Source organism: Meleagris gallopavo, chromosome 1, assembly GCF_905368555.1.
Source record: "Meleagris gallopavo chromosome 1, MGAL_WU_HG_1.1, whole genome shotgun sequence".
Taxonomy (NCBI): domain Eukaryota; kingdom Metazoa; phylum Chordata; class Aves; order Galliformes; family Phasianidae; genus Meleagris; species Meleagris gallopavo.
In genome coordinates, this window is record NC_139404.1 from 13,403,006 (window position 1) to 13,412,954 (window position 9,949).

The 9,949-nt window shown below is 42.3% G+C and overlaps 3 long non-coding RNA genes across 5 annotated transcripts in view; 1 reads left to right on the forward strand and 2 right to left on the reverse strand.

Moving 5' to 3' along the window:
• On the forward strand, positions 1-4,966 carry LOC104914570 (uncharacterized). The gene is made up of 3 exons (XR_796068.4): positions 1-66; positions 1,544-1,716; positions 4,828-4,966. It is a non-coding gene; the product is annotated as an uncharacterized LOC104914570 (long non-coding RNA).
• LOC109371035 (uncharacterized) overlaps positions 1-9,949 on the reverse strand; it is a 59,047-nt gene that overhangs the window by 28,326 nt on the left and 20,772 nt on the right. The window contains exons 2-3 of one of the 2 annotated variants that reach the window (XR_004159359.2): positions 4,264-4,501; positions 3,342-3,400 (exon numbers count right to left, since the gene is read on the reverse strand). The exons of the other annotated variant lie outside the window; for it this stretch is intronic. This is a non-coding gene — a long non-coding RNA (uncharacterized LOC109371035). The remainder of the gene's footprint in view (positions 1-3,341; positions 3,401-4,263; positions 4,502-9,949) is intronic. 2 annotated transcript variants of the gene reach the window in all.
• The window catches only part of LOC146545203 (uncharacterized), a 24,815-nt gene continuing 19,659 nt past the window's right edge, over positions 4,794-9,949 (reverse strand). For both annotated transcript variants that reach the window (XR_014881319.1, XR_014881320.1), the window contains exon 2: positions 4,794-8,624. This is a non-coding gene — a long non-coding RNA (uncharacterized LOC146545203). The remainder of the gene's footprint in view (positions 8,625-9,949) is intronic.

Consider the following 9,949-nt stretch of genomic DNA (forward strand, 5'->3'; position numbering starts at 1 on the left):
TCAGGTCTTACTCAAGGTACTAAGCAAGAATAACTTGACAACTGTGCAACAACTTGCCACTGAAGGGTATGCTTTCCTTTATTTTCTTGCTTGATCATTACTTTTTAGAGCCCATTCTGCACCCCTTTGTGCAACAGTAAATAGTTAAAAGATGGCAGTAAACATGGATGGGAAAGGTGGAGAAACAAAAGCAAGGGCCATCTAATGGGCACCATAACCATACCAGGTTCTCTGTGTTGTGATAGTAAAGACTACTTAACAGATCTATTGCACAGCTCAGGAGACATGTAAGAACAGAGAGTATTCACAACAAGTTGTGCAACCATGTAAAAAAAAGTCTCCTTCCAATGCCATTTCTGTAAATTCCAGAGGCTGTCAGACTGTGGGAAACCCAAGACATTAAACATGTCTTTATCAGTCACAGGCTGATGAGACACAGGACAGCAAGCTTGACAGCTACCCTTCACTCAGGCTAAGTGGGAAACCAAGCAAGTTACTTTATGGAGGAAGATGGCAGGACACATCCGAAGTCACTGCCCAAGTACCTAATGCAGGACAAAGATTTGCAGTGGTAGCAGAAGCCAGGACAAAGTTAATTGAGCTCTGTGAAAAAAAAAAAGCAGCCCAGCAGACAGAAAGCATACAGCTCTAACTGCAACCTAGAAAGGAAGCAGATGTAGAACTCAGAAACGGCACCTAGCCAGAGAGGCAAGGTTGAGCATGGTCACAGAAAATCACTTTGTGTGTTCCTACAACATTCAGATGGGCACTGAAAATGTATGAATTCATATGTGGGTTTATTCTCCTAAAAAGGAAAGCCCAAGTGTTCAGGCCAGAAGGAAGCATTATGAGTACAAGACATCTACACTCAAATGCTGCAAATGCTAATACAGAAACTCCATTCTTCCTTGATGTATAATACTTCAAAATGACAGAACAAATTCCATGGCTAAAAATGGCCCTGTACTATCAAGACAAGGTATTTTCCTAAAATACAGACTTCAGTTCAAAGGGAAATTACTGACTTTATGATGAAATTACTGGAGAAAGATACTACAGATTGTATTATTCAGGAAGTGAGTATAAAATCACACTGCTATCTCCTGACCTTAACATTTATGATCAAAGTAGGCATCTTGTCAAAACAGATATTTCGTTTACGCCTTTAGTTTTTCTTAAGAGAATATATGCATAAAGCTAGTTGATCTACACTGTGCCAAAGGGGCTGTTTTGCAAAGGACACGAATGGGAGGAGATGTATCCTCTCATAAACATGGCATGGGGGAACAGTGCTAATAAACAAAGGAGTTATTTAGCTTGATGCAGTAAATGGGAGTATGTATCTAATCCGGAAATACAGTAAATAATGATTACATTATCAGATAATTATTAATAATTCATACAAATTTATTAACGCTGTCTTTATTCTTTCTTCTTGTACCCTTTATCTTGCTTGTATCTGCTTGTGAGTGATTTTCTATTGAGCTAAATGCCACGGAATGTGATACTTTCATTAACTCACCCGTGTTGTATCATTGAATAGGATGTGTCTTCAGAATCAAGATTTAAAACAGAAGCAATGCTGAAAGGAGCTCATCCATCCCCAGCCAAACATACTTGCTTCCTTCTGTCTGCACTGGTGTTTATACAACCGTGATTCTGGCTGAAAAATTACACAATGCTGCAAACAGAAGATTCATGTTCAACCAGAACACGGTAACATCTACGTGAGCACTAGAGTCAGTGCAATGAAGTAGGTCATGTATGCCAGGATGGTGGGGAATGATAAGCAGTAAAGACATTAGATGCTGCACAGATTGTACATATCAAAAAGCAATATCCAGGAGAGAAAACAGTGCACTGAAGAGAGATGCTTTTGAACAACTGCATGGAAACAACACTAACTAGAATATACAAAATGCATTCCCTTTCTCAGCTGGTTTATGTCTAAGATTTTATATAATCAAATAACATCTTTCACAGGCATCAGCCAAAGTAAGAGACTTTGTTGTTTCACTTTTTGTCTAAGAACAAACAAAAAAAACAACAAAAGCAGCTTTCAGTGTCAGAAGTCAGTCTTCTTTTTATCATTAAAGCATGAAAGATTGCTTGTACTGTACGGTGAGAGACTGTAGCTATAGGACAAAGAGTAATGGCCTAAAACTTCAAGAGTAAGTTTTGTACTAACGTGCATTAAGAACTTCTTCATGGTAAAGGTGATGGAGCACTGGAACAGGTTGCCCAGAGGTTGCAGTCTCCTTCTGTGGAGATACTCAAGACCAATCTGGATGCCCACCTGTGCAACCTATTGTAGGGTACCTGCTTTAGCAGGGGGTTGGACTCAATGATCTCTTGAGGTCCCTTCCAACCCCTGCGATTCTGTGATTCTGTGATTTAATTGATGTTGTAAGAAAGTAGATTTTGAGAAATGTGCCTGCTAATAGTGATGGGAGACCTGAGAGAGACTGTGGCATTCAGAGAAAATGAAGTGAGTACTTCTGATCACATTCTGCTTAGATTCAGCACTGTATCACATAGTTGCATTGCAGCAAATGCTACAAACCAAAACTCAACTGAAAATAGTTTAATTTCAGATTCAAATCAGAGAATTGGGAATTAAGTAATCAATAACAAGCTTTGTATCTTCAGCATCTCTTCCTTCTTCTATCTCCTGGTTTACATACTTTTTTCTCTTAGCTGTATTTACTGTGACAAATCTAAGACATTAAGAAAAACCAAAAGAAATCACAAATCTCCTATGACACTGTACTCCATTTGACTTCAAAGAACTTTTATTTCCAGTAGGCTGTTCTTTCCTCTCGAGAATGGCTTTTACCTCCCAGTGTTCCATTAGGGGAAAAAAAAAAAGAAAAAAAAAGTCAAAAAACATCTCCCTTCCTTTACCTAAAGGGATTCAAAAAAGGGAAGTCAGTCTCCTATTGGTAGGATGCAGCCTCCCAGCTCTGCTGGCCAGCAGGGAATCTATTCAGCTCATCCCCACACCTCTTCTTGAGCCGTTGCTGCCAGACCCTGCAGCTAGGTTACAAACAAAGCAATTCCTTTCCAAACTTGCTTTTGAAGACTTTTAGATTTTTTACAGTAACAGACTTTGTATTATGACATCCTTTCCACTGATTATTGATAGATTCATTTGAACACTTATCATGCTTATCAGGAAAGATAATCTTGCACGCACCAGCACAATGTGGCAATAGCCAGAGCTCAGAGTTGGCCCCTGGACACATCTAGAAAGCATATGAATTCAAACGTTTCTTCTTTTTTTTTAAAGCAAGAGTTAACCACTGCAATGCAGAATAAGGACTGACATACAAAGTAGTTACCACAAACCAGCAGCTCCGCAGGGAATATCTATGTACACATTCTCAACTCTTCCTTCTTCCTGTAAATGCAAGATATGCTGCTTTTAATTGTGTCAAACTTACTACTGGGTATTATAGAGAAAAGCATACACACATACAAAGCAAAACAACCACTGAATGAGGTACAATGCATCCATTTGAATTAATCCATTTACAAATGGTGTAGCCCTTGTACCTCACCACTGTGAGTTCTTACACAAACTGTTCATGTGCAGATCTAACAGGCCTACGTTAATAAGTGCATTCTTGTGTTTTAGGAAACATCTGCCAATCTGCCACTCTTCTGGAAACCATCACTGCATTTTTCACTGAGCAATAATTCTGATGACTTGTAACATAAAGAAGATAATTATTTCCAAATTGCTGGATTTGTTGGAGAATTTTTTTCACATTTTATTTAGTCTTTCATTGGATAACTTTGGAGAAAATCTGCAAATGATCTCTTATCGACAGCTGCATCAGACCTGACACTGTCAGGTTTTCAAACTCAGAGGTTACACTGTGCAGCCACAAGGACCCTTTTGTTGTTATTTTACAGTAGGTAGTAATGAAAGAATGATTATACCCACAAACTTTGCTCAAATTATTAGTGACAACTGCCTGTGCTGGGGAATGTCTCATTTTGCTAAGATTTATTACTGAATCCATTTACTATCCATTAGCTATCTCAGCTATGCAAACCATTCAAATTGCACTGCCTTTCGAAGAGCTTCACTCAGCACTTTGCAAGAGGTCTAACTACTCAAAAAACCTGTTTCTTTCGTCATCTCTGGTGACTTCACCTATGCGAGTAGTATAAACTTGAACATGGAATAAAATTATTAAACATCTATTATTAAACATGAGACACCTTGGAAGAACTCAGACTGCCTGCATTAAGTACCTATCAAGTTTCTCTGAAGGGCTCAGAAGCTCCATGGGTGAGGATGGTTTGGTTGATAGACACAGTTGAGTTGCCAGCAAGTTTCCAACCATGCTCCTCAACAAGGCTTTTAAGGAAAGGTCCTTGCATGGTAGAAGAGCTGTTTAAAGTCTTTTCTTTCTGGTCAAGGTGCTCTCAGTAGACAAAGTTCACCAGCGCAGCTCCTGAGACTTGTGATAGAGCTGTCGGGCTCAGCATACTAGGAAATGGGGTGGACAAGATTATGATAGTTTAGTGATATTCAGTGTGGTGAGCGTGAGGGACAACAAACAGAACAGGAATTAATTGGTCATAAAATAGCAAGCAGGATTCAATGTAGGTAAGTGTAAAATGACGTATAGGCAGAAAAGCAATTCTAACTTTGCACACACCTGCTTCTGCGTGTTTTCAGAGCTGACCATTAGCACTCAGAAGTAAAACACTGAGGTTATGTTAAGAAGTTCCTAAAGCATCAATTCAGTCCCCAGTAGAAATTCAAGACTCAAAGCAAATGTCAGGATTTTTGTTTTTATTTTATTTTTACAGGTTGTATTATTTACAGATATGGTACAATTTCCATTAAATAAGAGAGGATTTTTCAGACTGAAAAAAGAGACAACTGGAAGGATATAACAGAGGACTGTAAAATCCCAAGCACCTTGGATGGCCACTGTTAAATTTTCTTCTAATATAAGGCTGAGGTAACACCCACTGAAGATAACAAGCAGTTCAACACAAAGAAAAAGAGGTGGCTGCTCACGCAGGGGTCAGCTGATTTCCTGAACTCCTTGCCAAAAGATGTTGTGAAGACTAGACAATCTTGCAAAGTAATCTGTCCAAAGTTTGCTAAATATACAAAACCCATAATCAGCTTGAGAAGTGAAAATGGTCAGAGGCTGTATTATTCAGAAGTGAATAAAGTGAATAAATAAGCATTTATACTTGACCTTTTCTTAGGCTTTTATTAAGTTATTCACTTACAATGTCTGCTGGAGATGGGATACTGAAGTAGATGGAACTTGCCTAGGTATACCATGGTCACTCTTGCTTTATACTCTAGTTACTGCTGTATGAAACAAACTCAGGAGAAGTACATTGATAGAAACTGCCATTTAGCTAGAACTGTCACCACAGAATGGCAGATGGCCCAGTCTACAACTTCTCAGGGTCAGTATGATGGAGATCAGTGACACCTTTAATCCCCAAAGAACACACTGTATACATAATGCTCAACTGCTTTTATCTGTAAGTTGCTCCTTCTTCTGACACTGGGCCCCACTCGACTGCCGTCCATTAAATATAAGCATTGACAAGTTTCCTCTCTAGCCTTCTCTTCTCCAGGCTGCACAGCCCCAGGTCTCTCAGCCTTTCCTCAAACAGGAGACGCTCCAGGCCCTCAGTAATCTTTGTGGCCTCTGCTGGACTCTCTTCAGCAGTTCCCTGTCTTTCTTGAACTGAGGAGCCCAGAACTGGACACAGTACTTCAGATGCAGACTCGCCAGGGCAGAGTAGAGGGGGAGGATCACCTCCTTCAACCTGCTGGCCACGCTCTTTTTAATGTACCCTGAGATACTACTGGCCTTCTTGGCCACAAGGGCACACTACTGGCTCATGACCAACCTGTTGACAGTCAGCCCCTGTACTCATGCATACGGTTATTCCTCTTCAGGTGCAGGTCTCTGCACTTGTCCTTGTTGAACCTCATCAGGTTCATCTCCACCCAGCTCTCAAGCCTGTTCAGGTCTTGCCAAATGAATGGCAGCACAGCATTCTGGTGTGTCAGCCACTCCTTCCAGCTTTATATCATCTGCAAACTTGCAGAGGGAGCCTTTTATCCCTTCATCTACATGACTGATGTTGAAGAAGAACAGACCCTCTACTGGTCTTTAGAGAACACTGCTAGCTACAGGCCTCCAACCAGACTCTGCACCACTGAGCGCAACCCTCTGGGCACAGCAACACAGCTCTCAATTCACTCCACTGTCCACTCACCTATCCTACACCTTCTAAGCTTACCTACAAGGATGTTATGGAAGGCAGTGTCAAAAGCCTTGTTGAAGTCAAGGTTCACTGCTCTCCCTACCTCTACTCAGCTGGTCATAACATCAGAGAAGACTGCCAAATTAGTCAAGTACTATCTGCCCTCGGTGAATCCAAGCTGACTACTCTGGATAACCTCCTCTTCTTTCACTTGTTTGGAGATGACATCCAGAGTGACACTGGCACTCCTCCAGTTCACAGACACCTCTCCTGTTTTCCATGACCTTTCCAAGTTAATAGAGAGCAGCCTGGCAATCACCTCTGCCAGCTCCCTCAGCATTCACGGGTGCACCTCATCAGGGCCTCGGATTTGTGTGCAGCAAGTTTGCCTACATAATCCCTGACCAGGTCTTCCTTGATTAAGGGAAGTGTTCTTTTTCCCACTCTCCTTCCTATCTCCAGGGTCTAGGATTCCCAAGGAGCAGCCTAAACTGTAAGACTGTAGCAACAAAAGTGTTCAAGAACTCCATCTTCTCCATGTCCTGAGATGGATGATTGAAAACATAGTAAGGACTAGATCGGAAGAAATCTAAGCTTGCATAGTATTCTTATGAGTCAGGGAGGTTCAAAACCCAACTTAAAATCAGGCCCAGCAGACAAAATTTATATCCCACAAATCTTGCTACATTTAAATGAATCCAAAAACTTATTCTTTTTGTACGTCCAAAACTTTTCAATAAGCACATTGTATAGTTGGGGTGAACTTTGCATTACTTGTCAACAAGAAACTCCTACACATCCAAACTATCACTGAGCACCATGCAAGTGCCAGAGCACACGCCAAGCCCCAGCTGAGCTGAGGCTCAGCTGTTTTCTAAGTGCAGACTGCATCCCTTGTGTTCGCTAGCATTGCAACACAAAAAAGCAAGGGCACAAGGGGGCGCCTGAAGCCTCAAACATCCCAAAGCTTTCACACCCTGTCTTCTCTGCTATAGTACCTCTGTAGTATTTCCAGTGTCTAATTTCAGATCAAGAACAGACCACTCTGAGCAGCAACAGGAGGGCACAAAAAAGCCCTGAGCAACGCTCTGAGCTGTATGTAGCCTAACGGCAGTTTTGTTATTGTACTGACAATATTTTACACTTATTTTCATGACCTATTAAAGATTTTAATCTGTTGTATATTTCTGTCAGTAAAAATAAAAATCCTAGCACAGGTGAGATTTCAATGGTAGGAAGTAGGAGAATTATCTTCAGAAAAAGCTAAGATGAAAGGCAAATATTTTTGTCAAACTTAGCTTGGCAACTGCCCAGACTGTGGACTTTGGCAGATTGCTCTCTGGTTATAACAGAAGCCACTTCCTCTGTAGCAATAGTCATATCAACACCATTGTGTGCTGCCTGGGGATGGGCTCTGGGGTGTTTCAGTCCTCTGGGTGGGATCTTTGAGCTGCATAACGTTGCTTATGCAGAGCGACTGGAAAACCAAAGCCACAACTCCCCCAGCAGCAGCCCTATGGGGAGTTCTCCTACGCATATCTGGCTGGGAAATGAATCAGGGTATTTTTCTCCCTGCGTTGACCCTGGAAGCTCTGACAACCCTATTCAGCAAAGAGGAAGGCTCTGCCCAGGGTCCTCTACAGCTGCAAATGACTCACACTGGAAGAGACCCTTCCAATGAGATTTAAAGGGAAAGAGTCTTCCAGAAGTGTTTCATTTTAATATGCAGATTTCTATCATTTCAAGCTTTCTGCATAATGACTGCTCCTGTTGTACAGCCCAGGCTGGCGCATGCTGCATGCTTCAGGCCACAGCAAGAGCAGCAGGCCCAAACCTACCTGCCCAGATTTGCTGGGACCTGCCTGCTCCCAGAGATATCCCCATGGAAAAACTACTCCCACACTCATTGCCTCCTCAGGACATGCCAGAGGAACAAATCACACATTCTGCTCAGTGCCTGCTGCTCTCCTGGTCACCAAAGAACACCATGCAGATGGGACCTTCTCAGCACGTTCCTCTCACACTCAGTGCCCAACCAAAGGAGCAGAGATGTGGCTGACGCTCCTGCTCCTAGATTGCATTGCTTTGCTTGCTTCAGGGGTAGGTGGCTTCCCTGCCCATTCCTGCCCTTCCACAGCTCAACACGGGGTCACAAAGGTTCCAGCTACTCACTGACAGGAGGTGAACATGGACGATCCTGCAAGTCTCTCCCACAGAACAAAGCATGAAATCCTTCTGCTGTCCGCCCCTCCTGCTCGGCTCCACATTTCCATACAGAGGCACATAAAATAGGAGACCCTCCCACGTGGATTTCAAACATCAAAGTAGATCCAAAGTCATCTCACGGGAGGGCCAGGCCTTTCCTGCAGAGGTTGAGGAAGAATATACAACCATGCTCCCCCCACCATTCTTGTGGTACACAAGAATGACATCATTATGCTAATATATAAGACAGGAAACACAACCAAGCATAAAAACCCACTGAAATGGAATACATATGAAACACTGCCAAGAACACTAACGACTGCACTAAACAGAAAATGAAATAGCGTTTGGTTCATCTGACTTCTTCCAGTTTTAGTAATCTCTACTGTCACTCGTAACAGTAAAATCCAGTCTTCAGAGAGGGTGCTCAGGGCCTTTCAACTCACATGGAAAATGAAGGTTTTTTCCAAGGTGATGGTGACCTTCTAATGTCTTACTCAGTCTAAAAACTGAATTCAGTACTTTGACACCAGTCTAATGACCCAGATAAAACTGGCTGGGATTTGCACACTGAGTTACACTAGTTCATTGCCAATGACATTAACCAGCACTTGCATTTTCTTTTTTTCTTTCTTTACTACTACTTTCTCTGCTTTACAGAACAATACACTGAGTACCTCCAGCCTCCTTAAGGAAGGCTTGTGTGCCTAAACAAACCCGTCCAAACCTGTGCCTGGACTTGCCTAGACACAAGTGGCACCGTGTCATCTCATCTGAATGAAAACATACAAACAGGATCATATGAACCACACTTTATTGGTAAAAATTCTTCACATCGACCCTAGAAATTTCTAGGCAGATCCCAGAAGCAAGAAGCCAATCACATTTGTGTCCCCTGCCTGGCTTTGGGTCAAGCAGCTGAGAACCTGAGCAGCAGTGCCTACAACAGGGCAGCACGCAGCTGCTGGGAAGCAACGCTTCAACGTCCTCAGTTTTACAGAGAGCTGTGTAAAACTTAGCGATACAACTGTGAGAAACAAAATCTGACCACTGACTGCTGACAAAGCAGCAGGTTCCCTATCCTGCTTCACTCGCAGTAGCCCTGGCACTCACGTGAATCCCACGAGAAGCCAATTCAGAGTTAAAAAGCATCAACAGGCTGCTACAAGGAAAGCAATCAGTTTTCTGCTTAATCAGCACACTCAAGTGAGCTCTCCTACCTGACCAACAGTGCCACAATCTAGGTGAACTGGGGAGGAAAGGAAGCTCGCATTAACCAATGTAACATGATCAACTTTGCTGAATCATTAAATGATGCACTACATTACTGAACAGGTTGAAATGAATTGGTAAAGACTCCCGTAAGGATATCTGCTTGGCTTACAACTCGTTATTACCAAGAAATTAATGGTGATTCCACTTAACTCAGCAGCATGTCCCATCTGCAGGTTTCAGTTAGTTGTAATAGCTCACAACCTGCTGA